The sequence below is a fragment of the Sprattus sprattus genome, assembly GCF_963457725.1.
Source record: "Sprattus sprattus genome assembly, chromosome: 3".
Lineage (NCBI taxonomy): Eukaryota > Metazoa > Chordata > Actinopteri > Clupeiformes > Clupeidae > Sprattus > Sprattus sprattus.
This window is the reverse complement of record NC_137922.1, coordinates 56,157,649-56,163,877: the sequence shown is the minus strand read 5'-3', so window position 1 is coordinate 56,163,877 and position 6,229 is coordinate 56,157,649.

The following is a 6,229-nucleotide window of genomic DNA, read 5'->3' as shown; positions in this document are numbered from 1 at the left end:
GCTAAGGATGCAGAAGTACTTTTAAGGAAAAGTGCCAAAACAGCTTGTGATCTACTGTGTACAGAGGGGACAGACGGTATGTCACCGTCCCATGATCATGGGGGGTGGCTTGTGGGCCCAGAGTGACATCACTTGGCTGGGGCTTTAAATGTTTGAACATTGTCTGTATCTAATCAGAATCCGGGTTCTCCAGCCGTTGGTGTGGTGCTGATGTAACATTATTGACTGCACTGCACTGACGGCTGAATTGTATCATCAAACTACCAAGTAAACTTATCTAGCTACCAAAAAGCTTCGTCCGGTGACTCCTCTCTTAAACCAGCACGCAGGTATAAAAAATACCTAACACCACCCAGATCGGCGGTGGAGGATAAACTCCATTCTTGTGTGCTGACGTGGCGTAGTGTGAAAGTACCCACAAGCCCAATTAAGTGCCACAGCAGTGCAAAATATGTATTAGGGAAGGGGAATAGCAGCTATGGACACACACACGCAAGCACGCACGCACGCACGCACGCACGCACGCACGCACGCACGCACGCACGCACGCACACACACAGCTATGAAAAAGGGTTTGATATTAGCTGTAGGCCTACATCATACCCTGCTACCAGATTATCTGATCATGGCTCACAAAAGAAGCTTTTCCAATGCAGACTGGGGCCGCCACTCCTACACACACACACACACACACACACACACACTCACACACACACACACACACACACACACACACACACACACACACACACACACACACACAAAGCTACACACACAGAGCTACATATAAAGGCACACACACACACACGCACACACACACACACGCACACACATGCACACAGAGCTACACACACAGAGCTACACACACAGAGCTACATGCAAAGGCTCACACATACACACACAGGCATACACACACACAGGCACACACACGCACACGCACACACACACACATGGGCATACACAAACAGGCATACACTTATACAGGCACACAAACACACAGGCACCCACACACACACTAACATAGGCATACACAAACACTCACACAGGCACACACACACTCAGACACACACACAGAGCTACAAAAACATAGCTACTCACAAAGGTACACACACACACAGGCATACACACACACAGGCACACACACACACACCGGCACACACACACACACACACACAGAGCTACACACAGACACAGACACAGACACAGACACAGACACAGACACAGACATAGAGCTAAAAATACAGAGCTTCACACAAAGGTACACACACCGACACAGGCATACACACACATTCACACACACACACCGGCACACACACACGCACACACAGAGCTACACAAAGAGCTACACACAAAGGCACACAAACACACACACAAACACACACACACATGTGGTTTGCCTACCCATATCTGTCGAAGTCCATCTTTTGCATGTGAGTGTGTATGTGTGTGTGCGTGTGTGCGTCTGAGTGCGTGCATACAGGTGAGCGCATGCGTGAGACTTGGAGGGATCTGTAGATATAAGACCTTGGTGTAGGGTGTGTGAGTCTGTGTGTGCTGACTGTAGAAGACGCCAGACATGGTGTTCAGGACTTTGCTGTGTGTGACGATCCTTATGTGCACCATTACAGGTGAGATACTTGTTTGTTTGTGTGTGTGTGTGTGTGTATGTGTGTGTGTATGAGTAGCCTCACAGGTGTTGTGTGTGTTTGAGAGAGTAGCCTACTGTGTATTGTGCGTGATATGAAGAGTGTGTGCGTGTGAGAGTGTGTGTGTGAGTGTGTGTATGTGTTTTTGTGTGTGTTTAAACTAGTAGCCTAATGTGTATGGAGAGAAATATGTCTCAAAAGTATTTGTAAAAGCAAGTACCATGATCCACAAATGTTTCACGATTTACAAATTTGTTTTGCTATCCACAAAAACAAAATTGTTACCCATGATTTGTAAGTTGGCATTCACATAAATGTACTATGATTTGTACACATAGATGTCCATTCGTAAATATATCGTTTGTAATTTCTTAAAATACTTAACATTTCGTGTGTGCATTTCTCATGGTCTGTCATTTGTAAATCTCCAATTTGCGTGTTGAATCTGTATTTGTGGATCGCCCAATACACGCATGCTATCCTTCTTCCTGTGACATACTTTTGAGACATTCTTTTCAGTTTTTTGTGATCTACACACAAATGGCTTTCTGATCCCCCCCCTTTTCGACAGTGCCAACCTATCTGGTAGGTGGCAGTGTTGTCCTCTGCCTTGTAGTCGGGTGGCATAACAACGCGATCGTGACCGGGGTGATAAAAGCATGAAATTTGGCACACAGTTAGCTTTTACCCTACCAAATAATATTAGAAGTGGTGCCCAAGTGAAACTGCTAGTTTTGTATTTTAAAGGGATTTTTGGAGCGAATAGTCTACTGTGTGTGTGTATGTGTGTGTGTGTGTGTGCAGGGGCGGCCCTAGCACATTAGGCGCTCTAGGCGAGCTTCACTCCTGGCGCCCCCCCCCCCCCATTGCAACTTTCAAACGCTATTTTGCCTTGTAAGACTGCAATTATTTCACATAAACACAACGATCGCAGCAAATAGACTGTGTTACCGTCACACACCTGTATAAACTCAGTCCCAACACAGAACAACGACATGCAATAAGAACAGTAAGGAACAGGTACATCGTTAGTGCATTATCACACATAGAAAAGTATATGCGCCCGCCGCACGGCATTATGGGGCGACTATGCCGGCATGTTACAGTCAGTATTATCATTATTTGTTAAATTTAGCTTTGTGGCGAAATGTATATCCTCGCTTCAATGTTGTTAAAAGAATACGTTACTTTGCGCATAGGCCTATGTGATATTGTTGGAAGAAGTTTGATTTGTAATTAGTTGCAACAGACATGTACATGTTCTCATTCACAATAATGTTTGATAACCCCCTGAAGAAGTTGTATTAATGTTTTCCCACGTGTTGTTTATCTGCTCATTATACACTGTTTCTCCAAAATCAGTTTGATCTCTGAAATACTGTGTTCATCATTAGTGTTTTCATGATAACATATTGTAGCAACCCTTAATGTGTATTGTACATCATAAGTAGACTTCCATGCACCTTGAAGGGTTGTAATATCATTACTTTCACCTGTCTTTCCGATGGTAAAGGTATATATCGATGAGTTCTGTGATTCGGACCGTCTAGTCATGCACGCCGTTAGGGTTAAGCCTCTTCAGAGGATACACACACATTCGCACAAATTGTCTCGCTATGCTAGCATGATCTAACAACACCAATGAAGAACATAGTCCTCCGTTTTCGGGTTTTGGCTCATTTTACCCAAAAGTTAGATTTATTTTATTATGTCAAAATTGGTTGGAGATATAGAAGGAGCGCCAACTTATGCGTCCGGGAAAAAAAAAAATGGTGTTTTTTTTTTTCTTTTTCGGGCGCATTATTTGGCGCTCCCCCTCTAGATGGCGCTCTAGGCGGCCGCCTAACCCGCCTGTAGGAAAGGCCGCCCCTGTGTGTGTGTGTGTGTGTGTGTGTCTGTGTGTGTGTGTGTGTGTGTGTGTGTGTGTGTGTGTGCGTGCGTGAGAGAGTAGCCTAGCATGTGCTGTCTGTGTGATATGAAGAGTGTATGTGTATGTGTGTGTGTGAGTAGCCTTACATGTGTTTTGTGGGTTTGAGAGAGTAGCCTACAGGGCAAACACAACTGAATGTGAAGATGAGTTGCACAGAACAAACAATAAGATATAGGCCAGTACAGTCAACAAAAAAAGAAAGAAAAATGTACAATAAAAAACAAAACAAAAAAATTGTGATGTAGGTAGGTATAGTAACTGGAGGTCTACGTTCATCAACTTGACTTCATACTCAACTGCTCACATGTCCTTACATTCTCCTTCTGTTCACCTGTATGATTACAATCTAATTGTAACCTGTATTGGCAGTGCCGCCTAACGTGTTGGCATATTATGCATTAATAGAATTATGAGAACACAACAACTATGCTGCATCTGTTCTTGCTCAAGACAATATTGACAATTGTTGTGTTGTGAAATATCTTACAGTAAAATAAAATTGGATTGGATCAAAATACAGTACAGCTGTGGAAATGTATATGACTTACATAGTCATAGCATCATTGTTTGACTATCTGAATTTCTGTCAAAAGGCACCCTGTACACCTGCTTCATTCTCAAGGTGTTCTGCCTCAGATCATGGTCCACTGTGAATAGGCTCACTGTATTGATGTGAAGGAACATGTCTTGGTCATCAATGGTTGCACTTTGTATTTGTTTATAATTTTACAAATACAGTACAATGTAAAATACTCAAAATACAAGAATAGTATGCTCTTAATACAGTTTTACTCCGTTGCTTAAACTCAATTTTTCAAAGCATGCCTCCGTTTCTCTGAACTCTAAACCCAAATCCCAAAACCACTCACACAAAATGCAAAACCCTTTATATCTCCTGCAAAATGGTCCCTTGCTTTCAAAACACTATTAAGTCACCTCAAAAGGGTATTTTGTTTTCAAATGACAAACACATTCTAAGCATTGATTGAACACTGATGTGCTCAATGGAAAACACTACTATGAAATGGGCAAACACTAGTATGAAGGCCTTTTCAGGAGCATTATGCATTTTCATCACCAGTGTTACTGTACACTTTCTCCTGTTGCAAAATATTGTAACTGTATAATGTTTTAACTCAAATATAAAACAACTCACAAATATATAGTAACTTCTTACAGTTTTTCTCCGCTGCTTACACTGAAAAACTTGAGCTTTTGGCACAATGACCACAACCTGTACCTCATATGCCAACTCCCTAAACCAATTCTGCTAAACTATAAGCACAATTCTCTGCTTTAGACACAGATTTCAAATGTTAACCACACTTTCTACAAAACACTTAACACCATGAAGTGGTGCGCCTGAAGTGAGAGGTGATCAGAGAGGCAGAGGAGTGATAGTAAGAGAAGGAGTAGGAGGAGGCTCAGTGGTAAGCACACAGCACCATGACCCTGAAGAGCACAGGTTCGTAACCCGAAACTCATATGCGGCAGACGGATATTTTGGCGTGAATATACGCGATTGACCAGGGATGCTGATTATTCGCAGCTGTACACAGCGTTTACGGGCCCGATAATCTTAGTTTTCGTGCAGTGAGAGAGTAGCCTACTGTGTGTTGTGTGTGTGTGTGTGTGTGTGTGTGTGTGTGTGTGTGTGTGTGTGTGTGTGTGAGAGAGTAGCCTACTGTGTGTTGTGTGTGTGATATGAAGAGTGTATGTGTGTGTGAGAGAGTGGCCTACTGTGTGTTGTGTGTGTGATATGAAGAGTGAATTGGTGAGTGTGATATGAAGTGTGTGTGCGTGAGTATGAGTGTGTGTTTGAGAGAGTAGCCTGCTGTTTGTTGTGTGTGTGATATGAAGAGTGTGTGTGTGAGCGTGGGTTTGTGTGTGTTTGTGTGTTTGTGTGTGTGTGTGTGTGTGAGTGTGTGAGAGAGCGAGTAGCCTGCTGTGTGCTGTGTGTGTGATATCAAGTGTGTGTGTGTGTATGTGAGAGAGTAGCCCACTGTGTGTTGTGTGTGTGATATGAAGAGTGAGTGCGTGAGTGTGATATGAAGTGTGTGTGCGTGAGTATAAGTGTGTGTTTGAGAGAGTAGCCTGCTGTGTGTTGTGTGTGTGAGAGAGTAGCCTACTGTGTGTTGTGTGTGTGATATGAAGAGTGTGAGCGTGAGTATGAGTGTGTTCGAGAGAGTACTATGTGTTGTGGGTGTGATTTGAAGTGTGTGTGTGTGTGTGTGTGTGTGTGTGTGTGTGTGTGTGTGTGAGTGTGAGTGTGAGTGTGAGTGTGATTGTGTGTATGTGTGTTCGAATCGCACTGCATCGCAATAGGGGTGAATCGTATCGTATCGCATTAGTAGCTGCTTTTATGTATCTTGAATGTATCGGATCGTTGGCAGTGCATCGAGATGTGTATCGCATCGTCCTCAGTGATGAGATGCACATCCCTAGACTACCATGTGTTGTGGGTGTGATTTGAAGTGTGTGTTTGTGTGTGTGGGTGAGTGTGAGTGTGAGTGTGAGTGTGAGTGTGTGTATGTGTGTTTGTGAGAGAGAGAGAGAGAGAGAGTGTGTGTTATGTGTGTGTGTGTGTGTGTTACAGACGCTCATATTTTTGTGGTTTATTTCTAGCACCCCCTGGTGAGGCAGCTATGTTTGT